The sequence below is a fragment of the Stegostoma tigrinum genome, chromosome 5, assembly GCF_030684315.1.
Source record: "Stegostoma tigrinum isolate sSteTig4 chromosome 5, sSteTig4.hap1, whole genome shotgun sequence".
NCBI classification, from domain to species: domain Eukaryota; kingdom Metazoa; phylum Chordata; class Chondrichthyes; order Orectolobiformes; family Stegostomatidae; genus Stegostoma; species Stegostoma tigrinum.
Window position 1 is genome coordinate 58770865 of NC_081358.1, and position 22870 is coordinate 58793734.

A 22870-nucleotide genomic window follows, 5' to 3' on the forward strand; every position below is an offset into this window, starting at 1 on the left:
CTTATGGTTTTCTACATGTTTGCCTAGGTTCATCCAAGGCATTCAATAAGGATTTGATGATATGCAGAGATATGGGGAAAGGCAGAAGATTTGCATTGGAAATAGAGCTGGTGCTGTCACAATGGGCCAGTTGGCCTTCTTCTGCAATGAAAATTCTCTGTAATATAATAGAGAGAACTGTGTTTGTGTTGAATCAGATATCTGGAAGGTTATTAACTGTTTGTGTACTCTAATATGACACTTCAAATTTAGCTGTAGAGATATGATAATCATAGGTATTTTTAATCAATTATTTGTTTTGATACACCTTTGGAGCATGTAACACTAAAAACCGGAACTTCTGGCCCAGAGGTTCAGGCAGTAACACTACACCATGAAACTCTTTGTCTCTCTGTATGGATATTTTAAACAAGCTGTTCAGACACATTATGATGGATGTCTGGAGCAAGTACCCAAGTCTTCTGACCCAGAAGTAGCTGACTACTATGAATGAACAGACAGTAAGATGGAGACCTTTTGTATTAGTGCATCACATGTTGTGATGTCACCAAGGTGTCTTAAAAATATATTGCCTTTCTGAGATTGGCACAGCAATACATAATACTGATTCTTGTAATACATCTCTTTAGTGCAGGTTAGTCTATCTTCCATGAGACTGCTGATTTTAGCGTGATGTAGTTGGGACTTAAGTATCCTACTACAGGAGATTTAGATCACAGGGTCACCCTCGTATGAATTGCTTTGGAATATCAGAGGAATTTTCTATCAACTGATAATAGTTCCATGGTCACAATTTTTGAATGTAGATTTAAATTCCATCTTTGGTTAATTGATTATAAATCCCACTCTGGGTTTCTGGATTATGAGTCCAGGGACATTACCACTGCACCACAAACTCCCTCTCGCCATATGTTGATGTGATATAGGAATATGTGACTGGACTCAAAAGTTTAGAAACTAACACTGCTAACAGAATGACAAGACTGGGAAAATATCAAAAATATTGATATGCTTCGACAGATTAATAGCTGCTCCTAGTAAAGAAAACAATATAAATTTGCTTCTCCTAGTTTCACATTTGTAACACCCTCTCATGACACTGCCAAATAAAATGCACAGCATGTCCCAATTTGTCCACTTTCAAATTCAGCACACAACAAAACTTTTAGGACCGCAACTTCCCCCCCACGGTGATTGAGAACGCCCTTGACCGTGTCTCCCGCATTTCCCGCGACACATCCCTCACACCCCGCCCCCGCCACAACCGCCCCAAGAGGATCCCCCTCGTTCTCACACACCACCCTACCAACCTCCGGATACAACGCATTATCCTCCGACACTTCCGCCATTTACAATCCGACCCCACCACCCAAGACATTTTTCCATCCCCACCCCTGTCTGCTTTCCGGAGAGACCACTCTCTCCGTGACTCCCTTGTTCGCTCCACACTGCCCTCCAACCCCACCACACCCGGCACCTTCCCCTGCAACCGCAGGAAATGCTACACTTGTCCCCACACCTCCTCCCTCACCCCCATCCCAGGCCCCAAGATGACATTCCACATTAAGCAGAGGTTCACCTGCACATCTGCCAATGTGGTATACTGCATCCACTGTACCCGGTGCGGCTTTCTCTACATTGGGGAAACCAAGCGGAGGCTTGGGGACCGCTTTGCAGAACACCTCCGCTCAGTTCGCAACAAACAACTGCACCTCCCAGTCGCAAACCATTTCCACTCCCCCTCCCATTCTCTTGATGACATGTCCATCATGGGCCTCCTGCACTGCCACAATGATGCAACCCGAAGGTTGCAGGAACAGCAACTCATATTCCGCCTGGGAACCCTGCAGCCATATGGTATCAATGTGGACTTCACCAGTTTCAAAATCCCCCCTTCCCCCACTGCATCCCTCAACCAGCCCAGTTCATCCCCTCCCCCCACTGCACCACACAACCAGCCCAGCTCTTCCCCTCTACCCACTGCATCCCAAAACCAGTCCAACCTGTCTCTGCCTCCCTAACCGGTTCTTCCTCTCACCCATCCCTTCCTCCCACCCCAAGCCGCACCCCCAGCTACCTACTAACCTCATCCCACCTCCTTGACCTGTCCGTCTTCCCTGGACTGACCTATCCCCTCCCTACCTCCCCACCTACACCCTCTCCACCTATCTTCTTTACTCTCCATCTTCGGTCCGCCTCCCCCTCTCTCCCTATTTATTCCAGTTCCCTCCCCCCATCCCCCTCTCTGATGAAGGGTCTAGGCCCGAAACGTCAGCTTTTGTGCTCCTGAGATGCTGCTTGGCCTGCTGTGTTCATCCAGCCTCACATTTTATTATCTTGGAATCTCCAGCATCTGCAGTTCCCATTATCTATGTTTCCAGTGTTACTTTGTCAATATGTTACCTTTTACATTCAAAACATATCTTGAAAGCCCTTAATGTTCATTAGCAATGGGAATGAAACAACAAACCAAATGGAATCATTCTATTCATGGACTTTCAGGTAGGTGCCGTAAGCTTGTTGAAGAATTATTGTTGATAAGTGAGATTATATTCACAACGAAGATGTTATGTCAGTGGTTGAGGGTTTGAGATATCAAAATAATTCATAGAGTAAATAAAGTCGTTTGTGCAGCCATAATGGGAGACTGTTTTCTATTACCAGGAGTAATTTCATCAGAGCGAGAAACAGGTCATTCAATTTATTGACTGAAGATTGAATTTTTAGTGGAAGTGCCTGGTCTCCAGATGCAGTCTAAACTATTAATTGTAATGGACTCTTCAGCTCTCAAAGAAATGTGGAAACTATTCTGTGGATTTCAGGGCTTCAAATGTTGAACCATGGAAGCAGCAATACCATCGGTAGCAAAGAATATGTAGCAAAGGATAACAAGTATTCTACTGGGCTATAATGAATTTAAATATGTCAATTAAAGAACGCTTAAATGTTTCCCATTATTAAATGTGGAATTACAGCAAATGAAATAGAAGTATTGTTTAAATAGACCTTTCCAATTATAAGTGTAATACAGATGATCAATTTCACTTTGTTACTTTAGAACCTCATTTGCTCTAATTTGATCCTCCTAAAGAAGAAATAAGAACTTAAAACAAAGATATAAAATCTACTTATCATTTCCATTGTTTAATATTGAGATTTCTTTATAGTTTCTGCGTAGTGTGTTTCAGTTTCCCACAAAGTCCTATCAAAAAGTTCAGCATAAATGTCTCCAAGCCACTTGGGCTATGTATAGAGAACAGACATGAGGTTAAATATTAAGTACTTGTACAGTACTTCCATTAACACCAAAAACATCAGCACATCCTGAGAAGTTGCTTTATCCCTGGAGAGGCCTGCTTGGCAAGGCTTGAACTCACACAGCTAAAATCTATGGTAATATTGTAGTAATTGAGTTACTATAGTGATAACTTTACCACTTAAAAATCTGAGCACATAAGTCTTGTTTCTAATGCATCCCAAAACACCACAACATATAACCCTTGAAAGATGTACATGTGCAAAATAGATGCTATCTTTGCCTCTACTTACTGTGACAGTAAATGGCAATATTGGGAGTGAATGTTCAGAATCCTAGGGAGGGGGTCAGCCCCAGGGACTTTCTCAGCAAAAGCTGCAGTGTATTTGCCAGGCTTTGCCATTGGGTAACAGAGCAAGGGTAACAGTGAGGAGTAGAAGTCTTGAACTTGTGAGGAGCCAAAGCAGCTTGAGCCCTCTGATGGTAGCTGGAAAACTGAGATGGAGTATGAGAAGCACAGTTATTGGAAATTGATAGATTGATCACCTGGATAGAAACTGGTTTGAGAAATCATAAGTAAAAAGAATGTTCCTTTACTGTCTGGGAGACAAGGGAAGCTGGATCAGAAAGTCATGTGAAATGAGTAACAGGAGCTTCTCCAACTGAATTGAGTATCCAGTTGATGATGGAGCAAGAATTAAGCTCTTGACAGTCTCTGGAGAATAGAAAATGTTTGCTATGAATGACCATTGTTAGGAAAAGTACTGGCCTAGTCGTGTTATTACTGGACTGTTAATCCAGATACCCTGATAATTTTCTGGATATCAAGGTTCAAACCTTGCCAAGGCAGGTGATGAAGTTTGAAATCTATAATAATCTAGAGCCAATAGACCAATGACGGCTGTGAATATATTTTCAATTGCAGGGAAATGCTGGTATGGTTCACGAATGTTCTTTAGGGAAGGAAACGGCCATACTTACCCAGTTTGGCCTACATGTGGCTCCAGACTCGCAGCAGTATGGTTGATGCTTAAGTACCCTCTGGGCAATAAGTATTGGACTAGCCAGTGATGCCTTCATCCTGTGAATAAATGAAAAATAAATTATGTGCCTTTTCCGAGTAGTGCTTTACCATCATTGTTTGTAAAATCTGGAACGTGTGCAGCATTGATTGGGCCAGTATTTATTGCCCATAACTAACTGTCCTTGAAAAGTTAGTGGTGAGCTATTTTCTTGAACTGCTGCAATCCATTTGTTTTGTATAAAGATCCACAATTCCTTTCGAGATAGAATTCCAGGATTTTAACCAAATGACATTGATGGAGCAACAATCTCTTTCCAAGTCAAGATATTGAGTAGCTTGGAGGGAAACTTTCAAGTGCTACTTTTCACATATATCTTCTGCCACTGTCTTTCTTGATATAGGTGGTTAGGTGATTAGTGGTTGCTGTCTAAGGAGCATTTCTAGTAAATTTCTGCAGTGTGTCATGGAAATGGCATGCACTGTTGGTGCTGAAAGTTGGTGGTGGAGGGTGTGAATGTTTGTGGCGTAGAATCAGTCAAGTGGGATTCTTGGTTCAGGATGGTGTCAAATTTCATGAATTTTATTGGAACAACATTCAACCAGACAAGTGGGAAGCATTCAAGTACGCTGCCGACTGTACCAAAGGCTGGCAGTCGGGGGTAAGTTACTGCTCTTATCAACACTGTGATGTTTATAGGACAGTTTAGCTCAGTTCCTGGTCAATGGTAACCCTAGGATGTTGTCATTTTTCAGCTCAAGCCTAGATATTGCCTAGGTCTTGTTGCAATCAGACATGGGCTACCCCAGTATCTGAGGAGTAGAGAATGGCACTGAACATCATGCTATTTTAGACAAGGATTTCCAATTCTGACCTTATAATGGAGGGAAAGTTGTTGATGAATCGACTGAAGATGGTTGGATCAAGGATCCTCCCCTGAGGAACTTTTGCAGAGATGTTTTTGAGCTGAGATGACTCAGCTCCAACAGCTATAACTATCCTCCTTTGTGCTAAGTATGACCTCTTATTCCCATGAACTCCAGGTTTAGTAGGGGTCCTTGATCATTCTTGGTCAAATGTGCCCTTGCTGTCAAGGACAGACACTCTCACCTCACCTCTGAAGTTCAACTGTTTTGCCCATAATTGAAATAAGGCTGTGATGAGGTCAAGAACTGATTGGTCCTGGCAGAAACTGAGCACCAGTGAGCAGATTATTGTTGAGAAAGCACTGCTTGATAATATTTGTTGGTGATTCCTTCTGTCACTTTACTGATGATCAAGAGTAGCCTGAAGGGGCAGTAATTAACCAAGTTGGATTTGTCTTGTTTATTTTTTGTGTATAGGACATACCTATAGGAAAGAGTGAATATGAGAAACCATCAAGAGAGTTAGAAATGTTTACAATGGGAGGCTGGAGCAGTGATGGTGGTTACTCAAAGTCCTGATATGTACACTCCTAGAAAGGCAGCCAAGCATCGGCTGCTGTGATGGTGGAGCAGGGACTCCAAGCTATGGTAGGTCCTGAGCAGGTACCTTGCAGAAGTACTGGAGTCAAGGACTGTTGGGCGTAGATCTGATTCATCAGTTGTGGAGCCACTTAGCTCTGTCTATCACTTGTTGTTTATGCTGTTTGTTACACATGTAGTCCTGTTTCATAGCTTCACCAAACTGACAACTCATTTTTAGGTATACTTGGTGCTCTAGTATTGTCACAGACAAGTCATCTGATGAAACCACCTGGAACGCTTTTATTCTCAGTTGACAAACTTTCCAGGTCTCAATCTAATGAACCAACGTCTGCAGGAGGCAGACTGATAAGGATGAGGCCAAGTATGTTTCTCCCACTTGTTAGTTCCCTCACACTCTCCTGCAGACCAACCTAACAGTTCTGTCCTTTAGGCCAAGAACAGCTCGATCAATAGTGCTGTTGCTGAGCCACTCTTGCTGGTGGACATTGAAATCACCCAAAGGGTAGAATGTGTGCCCTTACCACCATCATTAATTCCTGCAAGTGGTGCTCAATATGGAGGAATACTGATTAATCAAGTGTGGGGTATGGTATCTGGTAACTACTAAGAGGTTTAGCTCTACATGATAAGCCAAAGGGTCTGTTTTGTATGATATGACTCAATGAGATTTCTTTGCCCATGTTTGACTTAATGTCATAAGATATCACGGTGCCTGGAATCAATGTTGAGGATTTCCAATTCAACTTCCTCCCAGTGTAAGATATCATTCCTTAAGACTATGTCAGGCTTTTTCCTGACTTGTTTGTGAGACAGCTGTCCAGTTTTTGCACTGGACCCCCTGACGTTAGCAAGGAGGACTTTGCAGGGTTAACAGAGGTATTTTTACCATTGTAGTTTTCAGTGTCTATGTCAATACAAGTCAGTCTGTCTGGTACCATTCACAAAGAACAGCCACATTGTGCACCCACTTGTAGGCTGAAACAGCATCTGAAGAAACTTTGAAATGATCACAGAGGCAGCTAAAGGAGGCTTCACATCCATAGCTTGTCAAAAGGAAGCAATCAGACTCAGAATTGGAATTAGCATGGAGCCACCAGGAATTGAGTATCAGTCTCTAAGATACTATTATATAAAACACTGAGGAAAAATTACAAGGTCATGAATTTAGATTGTGTTTTTTCTGTCATTTTATTCAAATGTTGGTTTTTTACCACTCACAACCATGTACCATATCATTTACAATATGTAGTTTGGGACGTGGTGCAGCGGTAATATCAATGGGCTAATAATCTAGTCACTTGGCCTAATACTAGTCCTGGTAGCTAGTGGAATTTTGAATGTAATTTTAACTTTGATATATTAAGCAAAACTAGAGATAAAGTTAGTCTCAATAATGTTGATCATGAAACTAATGTTGATAATCATAAAAATATCAGCTTCCTTTACTGAAAAAAAACCCATCATCTTTACATAATCAGGTCTACATATAACTCTGGACCCATAGCAACATGGGTGCTCTCTGAAATGATTGAGAAAGCCATTGAATTCAAGGGCAATTAGGGGTGGACAACAAATGTTGGGCTAACCAACAACACCGATAGCCCATGAAAAAAATAACAAAAAGGTTAAGAATGGACGATAAAAGTTATTTGGCTGACATTCAAGCACTATCCAATTGGGTAAAGACTGTTTCTGCTTTCCAGTTGGGAAGATAATGCATCACAAGGATGGATGTGTTGGCTGGCTAATGACTGGAGTCCATGGGACAAGTCATCTGATGAAACCATCCAGAACACTGATTCTCAGTTGACAAACTTTCCAGATCCCAATCTAATGAACCAAGGTGCCCAAACTCTGTAGATCTTCAGTAAATCAAAGCCAGTTTTGCTGCTTCCAGGGATTCTTCTTATCCAAAAGTCTCCTCCTATAAATCATGTCTAAATGATCTCTAGATTTGCACATTTACAATACTTCCACATTCAGTGTAAGTCGAAGATAATATGTCTTAGTAACTATCCATCATGCAAACTGGCTATGGTGCATGAGCAAATGCATACAGTGACAGATCACGTAGCCACAATAAGACAGGCCTGGCAAACATCAATGGAAGTACCAGCTACTTTATGCAAATTTATATCATCATCAGAATAAATGCCAATGTCAAGGATTGGGTAGGGGTATGTTCAGTTGGAGTCTAGAACTCTTGCAGGAGCAGGGACACAGGCTGGGATTAAGAATGGGAGTCAAGGTGTAGAGAGGCCTGAGCCAGAAACAGAGGAGGATGGTTGATGGAAGACCTGGTTGGGTATTGGGGGAAGCCAGTTTCAGGAGTGGGAATGCGGAGGTGATCTGTGAAAGGAGGCAGCCCACTTTTATTCGCAGGGAGTAATAGAATTAGACAGAGGATCTCGATCGGCGCAGGCGTGGAGGGCCGAAGGGCCTGTTCCTGTGCTGTAATTTTCTTTGTTCTTTGTTCTTCGTTCTTTGCTGGGCCAACACTGGGAGGCTGCAGGATTAGTGGATGATAAATGGATGCTGCCAGGAGGATAAGGAGAGGGAAGAAAACAGAACAACTTCAAAATAAAATAAACATTATTTTTATTTTGTCAATGAGGGTAATTCTCATTACATCCAGGCAGTGCCATCTATAGGCAGGTAGCTGTTTCATTATCAGTTGAGGATATTGTCAACTTTCTTCCTGCTCTATGTTCCAGCATGAGATGGTGTTCATGGGTTAATCTGCTTTAAGTTGTCTATTGCTCTCCCGCTAGGCTGTATGGCCTGAGTGGGGCCTCCTAGTATTGACATGCCCAAGGCAGTACCAGTCAGTCTATTAGATAAAAGCCTACAACAATTAATAACCCTTTAGTTCCAGGTAACACCGTGGGACTAAAGACTGAAAAAACTGTGGTGAGTGTATCCTGTAACTGACCATGAACAGTGCCATTCTGTGAATTAAAACTTCACTAAACATCAACAACTTTTAAAATGTCTGGGAGCTATTGAGATTCAGTCTCTGGTCAGAGATCATTCAGGGAAAGGAGGCCTGACTGACGAGTTTGTGAACAGTACAGGAAGAAGGTTAATGATTTCCAGCACTCCATCAGGTTAAGTTCAACACTGTGTTTTCTGTTGTTTCACACTTATCTTTGACACCACACCCATCTCCCATCAATTCTTGTGCTCTGACAATCCTTCTGCTACATGAAACCTTCCCTTACTTGATCTCTTTTGTTTGCAATGAAATGTCTGGAGTGTACACTCAATAATAACTGTGACCAAAAGGATGTGTCAGTGCAGCATTCCCTGTAAGGCTGCAGTGTTGGAAGAACCATCAGGAACATTTGAATAGGTGTGTTTTACAGTCAATGAAACCCAAACCCAGAACACAACTTAAAGATCTTATCTGTCTTATTATCCCTAAATTTGATGATTTGAAAGGGGCTAGCATCCACTCACACCATGAACCCTACCTGAACCTCTGCACATCACTCGTTCAAAGACCTCAATACCTTTCCCCTACATGTGCCAGTTGCATCCATTTGTGTCTTACTCATTTGTCTCCATTTCTCTCATTAATGAGGATGAGTGATGCTGAAAATGTGGAAGGGTCCAGGCATTCATTTCCTCACCCTGTCTGAGGAAAGGATTCTTGCCCTGGAGTGAGAAGACCATGACAGCTCCAGAGGGCATGGAGACATCAATGTCCCAATAGCAGAGTAAGTAACACTTTCCATGCAACTGCCAGTCCCATTAACCAGACAATGAATACTATGACTCTAGCACCTCTTATGTCTTAGAAATGGACTAGCCTTGCCAAGGAACATGCTGTCTCTCAGAGATGAGAGTTCCTCAACCTCCTCAGACAATTAGTGCTTCCTGGGCCACCTGGCTACCCAGCAGCACAGATCATGGCACTTTGGTGGGATTTATAAAAGTACACATTGCATTTTGGTTAATGACAGCCCCAAAGACGAGGGAAGGAGGAACAGCATAGACCACTGATACTTGGAGGCCTGCTGAAGACCAGGAACCTCCAAGAGAGGACCCTGCCATCTTGATGATGAGGGAATTTCATGTAGATTTACAGGGAGGAGCAACAGCAGCAGGTAGTCATTCAGGACCTTCATTACTGTGAATATGGGGTGATCACTGACTGTCATTGCTCAGACACTACAGCAATGCAACTCATCTTGCGACCATCTGTCGGCTTCCGGGGCTGATTAGTGACTATCATAGAGAGATAGCACCCATACCCTCAAAAACTGTAAAAGAGGTCCACACATGTGCATGTCATCATCTCCACATTAGTCTTCAGTCCAAAAACAGGTCTAAAATGGAATGAGGAGGCTTGAGTTTAGTCCAGGTTCCCAAACTTCTTTTTATTATTTATTAACAGGATGCAGGCATCACTGGCTAGGCAGCAGATTTTGCCCATCCTTAGTTGCCCAGAGGGCAGTTCAGAGTCAACCACATTCCTGTGTACCTGGAGTAACATGTAGGTCAGACCAGGCAAGGAGAACAGTTTCCTTCCCTAAAAGACATTACTGAATCAGATGGGTTTTTCCCAACAATTGACAATGGATTCATGGTCATCATTAGATTCTTAATTCCAGATTTTTTTTTAATTGAATTCAAATTCCACTGTCTGCCATGGCGGGATTTGAACCCAGGTCCCCAGAATGTTATTTGGGTTTCTGGGCTAATGTCCAGAAAATACCGCTTGGCCATCACCTCCCCATATACTCCTCCCAGAGAGAAGGCAGTGCCTGCAGGCACAAAGCACCCTTGACAGCCACCTGCACCCACTCCAACTTCCCTGTCCTCCCACCAACTGTGGGAAAGAACAGTGAGGAGAATCACTTACTTCTGATCCAAAGACTCTCAGCATTTCCTGACATAAATGTCCCTGTGCAATCAAATTCCACCCAACCAAATTTCAAGCCAATGTGCACCACTAAGTGGTAGGCTCTCTCCTCTCCATGTACAGAATAGGGAAGCTCAGCTGGTCACAGCAGGAGGGAGATGAGGAGAAAACTCTCAGAAATGTAGATAGAGGTGAGAGTGGGAAAACCCGTGGAACTGTTTCTTTGCCATATTACAAGTTTGTTTCCAACTAATGGAACATAAATAGCTACGACATTTCATAAACACTTGTGTTTCACTTTTACATGATTGACATGCTTCATAGTGTCTTGTAGCATCACTTTTTGGCTAATAATCCAGACACGGTGGCTCAGTAATTAGTACTGCTGCCTCACTGCACCAGGCACCCAGCCTCGGGTGACTGTATGTGTGGGGTTTGCATGTTTTTAGATTAGATTAGATTCCCTACAGTGTGGAAACAGGCCCTTCGGCCCAACAAATCCGCACCGCCCCTTGCAGCATCCCACCCAGACCCATCCCCCTCTAATCCACACACCCCTGAACACTACAGGCAATTTAGCATGGCCAATCCACATAGCCTGCATATCTTTGGACTGTGGGAAGATACCGGAGCACCCAGAAGAAACCCACACAGAAGCAGAGAATGTGCAAATTCAACACAGGCAGTCGCCCGAGGCTGGATTCGAACCTGGGTCCCTGGCGCTGTGAAGCTGCAATGCTAACCACTGAGCCACCGTGCCGCCCATTCTCCCTGTGTCAGTGTGGGTTTCCTCTAGGTTCTCCAGTTTCCTCTCACAGTCCCAAAGATGCATGGGTTAGGCTACGTAGGGTTTTAAAAAGCCATTTAGAGTGCAATTTTGAGTATCAACTGAGAATTCTCCACAGCTGAGCAAGAATCTCAACACACTGCTTGGAAAAATCTAACAAGATGTGGTGAGATGATCTCACTTAAACATCAGCTGGCACATTCACAAGCATACAGAATAAGAAGCTATTGAGCAACAATGCAAATGAATGCTGTATTCACAGAATCCCTACAATGCGGAAGCAGGCCATTCAGCCCATCAGCTCCACACTGACCCACTGAAGAGCATCCCACCCAGGCACACCCTTATCCCTGTAACCCTGCATGTCCCATGGCTAATCTGCTTTATCTTCATTTCCCTGGGCACAATGGACAATTTAGCATTACCAACCCTGCATATCTTTGGACCGTGGGAGGAAACCAGAGCACCCAGAGGAAATTCATGCTGACGCAGGGGAATGTGCAAAATATCCACTCAGTCAGCCAAGGGTGGAATCAAACCTGGATCCCTGACACTGTGAGGCAACAAAGACAACCACTGAGCCACCATGCTGATTTTCTTCAAGAGGAGGTAAATCCACAGGCAAAGTAGGGTGAAAACCAAAGAATTCAATGAATCTCATGCTCACATCTGTATGACCTCAACAAAAATGTTGTATACTTAGGAATGATTAACCGCAGTGATAAACAACAGATTGAGAATCTGATGATAGTGATTTCATCAATTAATCCTAAAGACCTGTACCAGAGTTGGATTACAGAGATAAAACCTCACAAGCCGGAAATTGAAATTCAGCAAATTTCACAGCGGCCATAAGATTTAGACCAGCTTTGGTTTAAATTACTGTCCACCTGAAAAATGTTGGCATAAAATCATAATAAAAAATGTCACATTCCAAAAGCCAATAATCTTTAAAAAACACCAAAGAGTATAATTTCCGCAGAATTAGATTAACCCCTTGCCTGCGCTTTTATCATGAATAGACAATGGGGCAAATCTTTCTGGCCCCAGATCATCAGATAACCAGATGTAAGGCAGAAAATGTGCATCAGGACCTAATAGAAGCCCTGACACATGGATCTGTGTTGGAATTGCCAAAGACGTTTCAACCTCTGGTGAATAACTTCCCTGTTCTCCTGGGCCCTGTGTAAATGCCTCTGACTCTGAGTTAGAGTTGTAGACTTGAGACCATTCTTCTGGATTATTGGGATACGTACCAAGGAAATATTACATGATATACAACCTGCACATCTCAACATATGCCTACTGGCCACCCAACTGAACCATTAACACTTCAACAACTGTCCCCAGTGACCCCATTCCTGCCCCCTCAAACTAGTCGAACAGCTCCCTGGCCCAATTAATCCCTAACCGCTTACCTATCTGAGCATCATCGTGGTTCAGTGGTTAGCGCTGCTGTCGCACAGCACTAGTAACCCTGGTTTGATTCGCGCCCCCACCCCCCCGGCGACTCTCTGGAGTCGAGCGCGTACATTTTCCTCATGTCTGTACAAGTTTCCTCGGGTGCTCTGGTTTCCTCCAACAGCCCAAAGATGTGCAGGTTAGATAGATTGGCTGTGCTAAATTGCTAATATGATTCTACTGCTCAAACTGACTAAATTACCGCCATCTGACTAGCTGCTGATCCGGTTACACCATGTCACCCAGGTGTAAGACCACAAGACTGTAAAATATAGGAGCAGAATTTGACAATTTGGCCCATTGAGTCTGTTCTGCCATTAAATCTTGGCTGATATGTTTCCCAACTACATTCTCCTGCCTTTTTGCCATAGCCTTTAATCCCCTGACTAATCCAGAACATGTCAATCTCTGTCTCTAAATTACACTCAATAGCTTAACTTAGACAACTTTCTGTGGCAATTTGTTCCACTGATTAATCACTCCTGGCTGAAGAAATCTCAGTTCTAAAGGGTGACCTCTTGATTTTTAAGGCTGTGCCATTGTGTCCGAAGAGTTCCCCATAGTTTCTCCTAATAGTGGAAATATCTTCTCCATTTCCACATGCAACACTCCCAATATTCTGAAAGTTTCAATCAAATATCCCCTCATTCTTCTCAACTTCATTGAGTGCAGATCCAGATTCTCCAACTTCCCCTCATGTCACAAGCTCTTCATTCTTTGGACCATTCTTGTGATCTCATCCAAGGTCAACGTATCCTTCCTTAGATGCAGGGCCCAAAACCGCTACTCAGTGTCCAAAACTACCCTTCTTGCCCTGACCCCTACCATTCCCAAACACCCTATTATCACCTGACTAGTCAGCTACGCATTGATTCAATTTCACTGACTTCGAACATCTGACTATACCTTAACCTTACCATTGAACTCCTGACTATGTCCAGCCTCAATCTGACGAGCCCCCAATCACCCACTACTCAGTGACCTGAGTGGTGTACGCTTTATCACAGACCTAACTACAAGGATCATCCAAGGATCATCCAAATCGTGTTCCATCCCCCAGAGCTGACACCACTGCCCACCTCACTCACACTGCATTCATTCATGCATTCATTGGCAGTACCTCACAGACAAGGATGACTCTCTTCCCCTCTCACTATGTGCCCATCGGTGGCTGTAAGGACCATTATGACCTCCGCAGGCTCGGTTATATTTGAGCAGAATGTGGTCGCGGGAGGCATGTTTGGAGCATTTGATGTAGTGGTACACTCTGTATGCTACTTTCACCTGGCTCCTGCTTTTTCCTAATGGCAAGTCTTGAGGTGCTTGACGTCTTCCTGGTTGCTCCTGCTCCACTTTGGAGCATCATGGGCTAGTGATTTCCAGGTGTCCTTAGATTTGATTTATTATCATCACATGTACCGAGGTACAGTGAAAAGTTTTGTTATGTGGCAGTGTAGGTGGATCATATCAAACAAAGTGCATAGGGGCAATAGAGCAGAGTGAGCAATGCAATGTTACGGTGGCAGAGAAGATGCTCGAAGAGCAATGCTGGGGATGTTGGCTTGGTCGAGGAAGTTGGTGTTGATGCGTCTTTCTTCTCAGAGATAAGCAGGCTTTTGCGCAGGCATCATTGGTGTTACTGCTCAACACCTTGAAGTGTCTGCTGTCAGCAGTTCATGTCTTGGAGTTCTATAGTCATGTAGAAACCAACACAGCTCTGTAAACCATAAACTTTGTGTTTGATCCGGTGTTGTTGTTCTCAAACGCCCTTTTCCTTAGGTAGTCAAAGCTTGCGCTAGCACACTGGAGGCAGTGCTGTGGATCTCTTCATCAAGGACTGCTTTGGCTGGCAGGATACTCCCAAGTTCTTGAAAGTGGTCAATGTTCTCTAAAACCTCCCTGTAGACCTTGATGCTTGGGGGTTTGCTCCACAATGCTGGGCCAGATTGGTAGTGGGCCTTCATCTTGCAGATGTTTATGCTCTCACATGCCTTCACAAAGTATCGATAATGTCTAGAGTATGTCCTGAGACTGCACATGTTCAAGCATCATCAACATACTGCAGCCTGATGACACTGGTTGAGTGGCTTTGATTTTGCTTTGAAGACGATGGAGGTTGCATAATTTCCCATCGGTTCTGAATGTTAGCTCCACTCCAGCAGGGAGCGCTTTGGCAGTGAGGTGAAGTTTTGCCGTGGGGGGCGATGTTGGGGCGATGACGCTACCCTGTTTGACACCAGGCCAAATGGGGAATGGGTCGGTGGTGGAGCCATTTGTCATGACCATGACTTTGTTGTGGATCAGGCAAAAGATGGCGATGAACCTCATGTAGCAACCAAAGCAGAGAATGGTGCTCGATAATGGTTCTTTATTGAGAACTTCAAAGGCCTTTGTAAGTTCAAAGAAGGGCATCTACATTTCTCCTGCAGCTGTTGCACAATGAAAATCATGCCCACTGCATCTCTCCATGGTCAAAAGCCACACAGTGATTCCAGGAGGAGTACCTCAGCCACAGAGAGAAGGCAATTGAAGTGGACCTTGGAGATGACTTTTCAATCAGTCAGCGGGCAGGGCGGTTCCCCTATAGCTACCACAGTCACATTGCAGCCATCAAACTACCCTTGCATTCACCCACCTGATCCGATTATCCATTCATTCAATCACCCCTTCACCCATTCATTCATTAAGCCATTCAATCAATCACAGTCCCCAAGGATGAACACTTTAAGTTTATCTGAGTATGCACTCATGCATTAGGTGTCAGGACCTGTCTTAGCCCAGAATAGATGCGGGGTTGTATTTTTCTGGTGGGAGAGTCTAGGGCCTGAGACCATAATCTCAGAGCCTGGAGTCACACATTTAAGGCAAAGATGAGGAGATTTTTGTTTCTCTCAAAGGGTGGTGAATCTGTGGAAATTTTTACCACAGGGGGCAGTTTAAATTGGAAAACCCAAGCCTGAGATTTCTAATTTTTACGGGTATCAGGAGCAATGGGGTTCAGGCAGAAAAGTGAAGTTGAAGATTATGAGATCAGCACTGAATGGGAGAGACTTGATTGGCAGAATGACCTACATTTGCTAAGCTTTATGGTCTTCGAACTATACTGGCTGGAATTTTGCCTATAAACTATATGGCTACACAACAGTGCAAAAATCCATAGTCAGTCCATATACTGTACCATATTCTCATGGCCACAAGCTAAAATGTTTAACGAGACAGCCATCTTACGTAAAACATCACACAGTCCCAAAAAAACAGAGCATTGCAGAGCATTTATTTATTAAATATGACAACAATTTTTTTAAAGCTGTATAAAATGAGAAATCAGTCAATAGTAATTCAGTTAAGAGATAATAGGAACTGCCGATGCTGGAGAATCTGAGCTGGATGAACACAGCAGGCCAAGCAGCATCGTAGGAGCAGGAAAGCTTGATGTTTCAGGCCTAGACCCTTCTTCAGTTAAGTCAGGAAAGGTTCTTAATAAGTAGACAGACAGTGAGCAGTTTTCATCAGCGACTGGTATCAGACAGTGCAATGCCCTGGGCTAAGTGGGTCTTTGACTTGCCTTCAGTTGCCCACGGCTGAGTAACCTGTCAGATTCAATTCTCTTTGTACTTGCCCGGCATTCAATATAACCGAAAGGCCCATTAGCTCACTTCACCATATTCATATAGGACTGCAGTCCCTTATTGAGTGAATAAGGTCACCAAGGTTTCTTTTTCTAAAAGGAAAAAAAGTGTGAACCTAGTTGGGTTTTTATGATAATCCAGTTGCGACCACTTCACTTTTACTGATAGCAACTTTTCTTTAAAATAAATTAATTTGGATCCTCAAATTGTCATCAATGAAAAATCACTGATCTGAATCATCAACAGATGGTGGATGACCTGTCTATTTCTTTGAGAATTGTTTTTGTTCTTATCTCAAAGTTATCATGGTCAGTTTTAAATCTGTGTTCTTTTGATTGCTAATCTGATAACATAGCCATGTTTTATGCTAGTTAATCTTTTTATGGTTAATGATATTGATATTGAAAAGGTCATTGGCATCTATGAAAACATATCTGTTTCATGATCAGATAGGGGCGGCACGATGGCTCAGTGGCTAGCACAACCTCACAGTGCCAGGGACACAGGTTTGATTCCAGCCTCAGGTAACTGTGTGGAGTTTGCACATTCTCCCCGTGTCTGCGTGGGTTTCCTCCGGGTGCTCCAGTTTCCTCCCACAGTCCAAAGATGTGCAGACTAGGTGGATTGGCCATGCTAAATTGCCCATAGTGTTCAGCGGTATGTGGGTTATAGGGGGATGAGTCTGGGTGGGATGCTCTAGGGGACGGTGTGGACTTGTTGGGCCAAAGGGCTTGTTTCCACACTGTAGGGAATCTAATCTAATCATGATATCCTTGAGGGAAGGAAATCTGCTCACCCTGCCTGGTCTGTCCTGCACAGGACTCCAGACCCACAGAAATGTAATTGACTCTGAACAGCCTAGAAAGTTCAAAGGCAATTAGAAATGGATAGCATGCTTGGCACACAACCCATGAAAGAATAATAACTATTAAATCTCCTCTAAAGATCAGAACAAGTAAATTGGTTTGATTTCTGTTTATAAGCCCTTTCTTCAAAAAGATTCTACTGACCACCTTCACATTTTGGAGACCATTTGGAAGAACCATTCGCAGCAACAAGGATGCAAAATGCATCTGAGATGGAAACTTCTATGTCTACCACCAAAACTAGCTTTTGAAGACATATCTATCAGATTATGCTGTAACATGTGATGAGAGATCCATCAATAGAAAAAAAAACTATTTGATCTTACTTACACTAACCTATCTTTTCCAGATGCGCCTGTTCATGTTAGTATTGATCAGAGTCCACAAAACTTGTCTACCAACTTTGAGGCACAAGTCAGCAATGCAATAAAACTCTCCAATTGACTAGATGAGTGTGACTCCAACAACACGCAAGCTATTCAACACCGTCCAGGGTAAAAGAGTCTGTTTGATTGGCGCCCCATCCAACGCCTTTGACACTCCCTCCCTTGATCACTGATGTATGATGGCAGTCATTTGCACCACCCACAAAAGATACAGCAACAACCCACCTTCCACAGCACCTTTCAAGCCTATAACTCTCCAGCTGGAAGGACAAGGCGGCAGATGCAAGGGAACACTACTAGCTGCAAGCTACCCTGTAAAGCAATCACCATTCTTCAGTGTTTCTATGTCAAAATCCTGGAACTCCTTTCCTAACAGCTTTGTAGCTGCAACTACACCCCAAACACAGCATTGGGTCAAGAAGGCATCTTACCATCAATTGCTGAAGGATAGTGAGGGATAGGAAGTAAATGCTATCCTGCCAGTAAATTCATAAACTTTGAACTTCTTTTTTAACCAAAGCTCAACATAACAACTATCAAAAGTGTAAAGGATAAAACGAGAATGGTTGTTTGCTTCAACAACAAAACTAATTTTCCAAGTCTCTGACTTTCTTTTCTACTCTCAGTCAGGCAGTTTATTGGCTAGAAATTTGATCACTTTTTGTGGTACATAGTGGACTTCACAAGCCTCACAAATGGTGGTCAAAACAAACACTTCTGTTGCTGAAGTTATACTCTTGCCCAACCAATGGTCTAAACATCATTATCTCCCAAACCAATCAAACAGTTTTGCTCTTTGTCCAGATCACTCTTCATCCTAAATGTTACTCCCTATCTGTTTTGATATCTTTATCAACGGAAGATAGGCAACAAAGATTGCCAAACAAATCCTAGGATGAACTGATTGCCCCGGGAGGAAAGATTAAATAGACTGGACTTTAATTCTCTGGAATTTGAGTGAGGAGAATCAAATGTACAAAACTCTTTCAGTGTTCAATAGGGCAGTTGCAGGCAGGATGATCTACCCTATCTGGGGAAAAAACGTATCTTGAGACAAGGACACAGTCTCGGAATGTAAGACTGAGCATTTAAGTCTGAGATGTGGACGAATTTCTTCACTCAAAGAGGTGACAAATTTTTGAATTCTAAACTCAGATATCTGTGGAGGATCAATCATTGAGTTTGTTCAACTCAGTGTTTGATAGATTTCCTAAATTGAAAAATCAAGGGATAGCGGAAAATACAGGAAAACCACGTTGAAGTAGAAAATCAGCCGCAATTTCAATGGTAGCGTGTAGTCTTGAAGGACTGAATTTCCAACTCCTGCCCCTATTTCTTATATTTTAAACCACACACCTGTCCTTCTTAATTAATTTAATTATCTGAGGGCCTCTATTGGCATTACATAGTTCAATCTTCCACTTTGCTGTCAGCTGAGCATATATTTTTTGTTGCCATTTTCCCTCTCAACAACTGTTTGCTAAGTTTGGAGTTTAACTTCACCTTTCAGAAATAGTTTAAATGTGACGTTATGGTTTCATCCTGTCATTTTCTTCTGAGCTCAGTTTCACTATTCCTAATGAAATTGAAAATCACACCTTGATCTACATTAAGTGGCACTACTTTAGACAACATAGCTGGTCATATCAAGCCACAGTCATAAGCTTGTCCTTCATTTCTACTAGACTTTTGACTGATTAATTGAAAGGATTTCAAACCTCTGATGTTGTTCTGTAACAAATTCATGTCAAACTGTTTGTTAGAGGAATTCTGGGTAGTGGTTTCCACCACCTTTTCAGGATATGATGACCAGGTCCCCATCATACTCTTGGTGTAAAGATTCCTCCTTAACTCTCATCCTCTAGTAATTGCTTGAAAGCTATGCTCTGCTTATTGCTCTTTTTGATAACCTAATTAGGGTTCTTCCTATTAACTCCATCTCAGCCTTGCATAAATTTCCTCAAGCTAAAGTTGTCATTAAAGAGAGAGAGAGAGAGATGGCTGGTAACGGTTTAACCTGAGGGCCACAACTACTCAGGTAAGGGGAAAGATTGAAAAGAAAGTCCTTCATGGCAAATGCAGTCAATGTAGAATGAAACTGTTGTTGTTACTCAGCATTGTTAAGTAGCCAAATGAGCTAACCGACCCCCTCAGTCTCTAGGGCAGCAAAGAAAACAGTCTCAGTCTGTCCAAATTTTCTCCATTTTGGCAACATATTTATAAATCTCTTCTGTAACACAATATCCCTCCTGTATTTTAGCAATCAGAACTGTATACAATACCCTAACTGCAGTCTGAATAGTTTTAAACCATTCTTGATAAGCCCAAAGTTCTTATAGAAGCAAAGAAAACAGGGGTAGGAGCAGGCCATTTGGCCCATTGAACCTATTCTGTCATTCAATCTGATCAGGACTGACTTTCTATGTAAATACCATGCTCTGTGCTTTCTCCATACCCTTCAACACTTCTAGAAAGCTATTTATTTGTTTCTTAAGCATGTTAGTGACTTGACCTTCACATTCACAGAGAATTCCACAAGTACATCACCTCTGATTAAAGATATTTCACATGACCACAATCTTTAATTATCTTGATACCATGGTCTCTTGTTCTACATTCCTCAGGCAGGGAAATGTCAATCTTACATGAGGTCTATCCAGCTTTGTAAAAGTTTTATAAATTTCAATGAGATACCCCTTCATTCTTAAATGTAGTTGGTGGACATGTATTTGAGACAGCGGGCCTAATACTCACCATTGAAATCCTAGCTCCTGACCTGCTGTTGCAGTAACAGGATATGCTACACCTCAACCAATAAAGAAAACTGTTCTTTACACCTTCTAAATCAATTTATTGACCTCCCCTCTAAACTATTGATATGCATTCCAGAGTTCCACTCTTACCATATGTTCCTCTGAATCCTCTGTTTATTGTCTAATTCTTTGTTTGTCCTCTTCAAAGACATCACTTCAAAGATCTCTGGATCAAATGTCATTGATTTTATTTTCTGCCAACTGACTGTTGCATTTGTATCCTCCTGAAGTCTACTGCTTTCCTCGTCACTATCAACCAGACAGCGAACACCATTTTATTCACAAATTTCATAATCATGTCTCCCACATTTGGGTCTAAGTTATTGATATATACTATAAACAGCACAGGGCTTAGTACTGCAACCAGTGGAATCTCATGGAAGCAGGCTTCCAGTCATAAAAACATCCATCATTTACTTCCTGTCTGTGAACCATTTTTTGATCGAATTCACAACTTTGATCCAATGATTTAATTTTTAAATTTTTTGATCAGTCTGCCACTTGACACCTTGTTAAAACTTTTGCCAAAATTCATGAATGTGAACTACGTTATTGCAGGTTTCTTCATCAATCAGCAATCAAGTTAATGAGACACAACCTCCTTGTGACTATTCTTGGTTAAAGTTTGCTTTTTTAGATGATAATTTTGAAAGTGACATTCTGATTTCAACATTGGACTCCAACATCAGGACCAGATGCCAGTCCCAACACTTCTGTAACTGTTCCTGCGATGCCCACCTCAGTTTTTAATGCATTAGTCAACTTATGATTGGAGATCAACCTCATGATATTAGTGAAGATGGAAGATCAGCTCCTGATACTGGGTGAACAATGGAATTCCTTTTTCACTGACATAGTGGCAGCCCTATAGCCTAGAAGGCAGCTGCTGATTTGAGATGGAGAGGATGGGAGACCACCATGAAAGATCCTTTGAAAGAAAAAGCCAGCTTGTTGAAGAAAAATCTAAAACACACACAGCTGCTTGCCCATGATATTGGAGAGATAGCCACTCCATAGGATGACCAGCAAGTGGGTGACCAAGATAGGTCTGAATTTGGAGGTATCTCACAGGGTTATTGTGCACCCTCCCCTTAACTTCCCACTGACGAGGCTGCCTCATTGCATGAGCCCATACTTTGTTGCCGCATACGAAGACAACATGCCAACTAGAAATTCCAGTCTGATTTGGAAAGGGCCCTTAATGGGTACCTTAATTGCTTATCTTCCACTCATTGGGGAAGGTGGTGGGGGTAAGAGGTGGTGAGCATTACTTGTTCCAAGCCCGATTGGGTATCACTAAATATAGCTCTAGTTTGGTATCATGGAACTGAATCTGCACAGCAGCCACAGGGTCAGCAGCCAGTCACTTCTGATCCCAACCAGATGGTCTCCAAGAATTTTTCTTTTATGTATAGAATCCCTACAGTGTGGAAACAGGCCATTCAGTCCAACAAGTCCATACCAACCCTCTAAAGAGCATCCCACACAGACCCATCCCTTACCCTATATTTCCCATTGCTAATGCACTTAGCTTACATATCCCTAGAAGCTTCAGGGCATTTTACCATGGTCAATCCAAGTACCTTAAACATCTTTAGACTGTAGGAGGAAACTGGAGCACCTAGAGGAAACCCTCACAGGGAGAACGTGTAAACTCCACACAGTCGCCCGAGAGTGGAATTGAGGTTAATTTTGGATACTGTGACTTGGGAGATACAGAATAGTAATAAATGTAACTGTTAACTGTCAGCGTACCAAGGGTTACAGGGAAAGCAGAGGAATGCTGGATCAGCCATGATCCCATTGAATAGTGGAACAGACTCAAATGACTGAAGGGCCTACTCCTGCTCCTATTTCCTATATCCTTATGTCATTATGGTGATATCGTCTATCTTTGTAATGCAATTTTGTACCTGATATGCTACCATCCAATTATCCAAGTCCTGTGAAGAAGAGTCCCATTAAGAGTCACTGGTGGCTTTCCTCCACAGACCAGTTAAGGATAGTTGCAGCAAACGGCACGGTGGCTCAGTGGTTAGCACTGCAGTCTCACAACACCAGGGACCCAGGCTCAATTCCGGCCTTGGGTGACTGTCTGTGTGGAGTTTGTACATTCTCCCTGTGTCTACGTGGGTTTCCTCTGGCTGCCCTGGTTTCCTCCCACAGTACAAAGATGTGCAGGCTCGGTAGATTGGCCATGCTAAATTGCCCATAGTGTTCAGGGGTGTGTGGTGGATGGGTCTGGGTGGGATTCTCCAATGGGCAGTGTGGACTTGTTGGGCCAAAGGGCCTGTTTCCACACTGTAGGGAATGT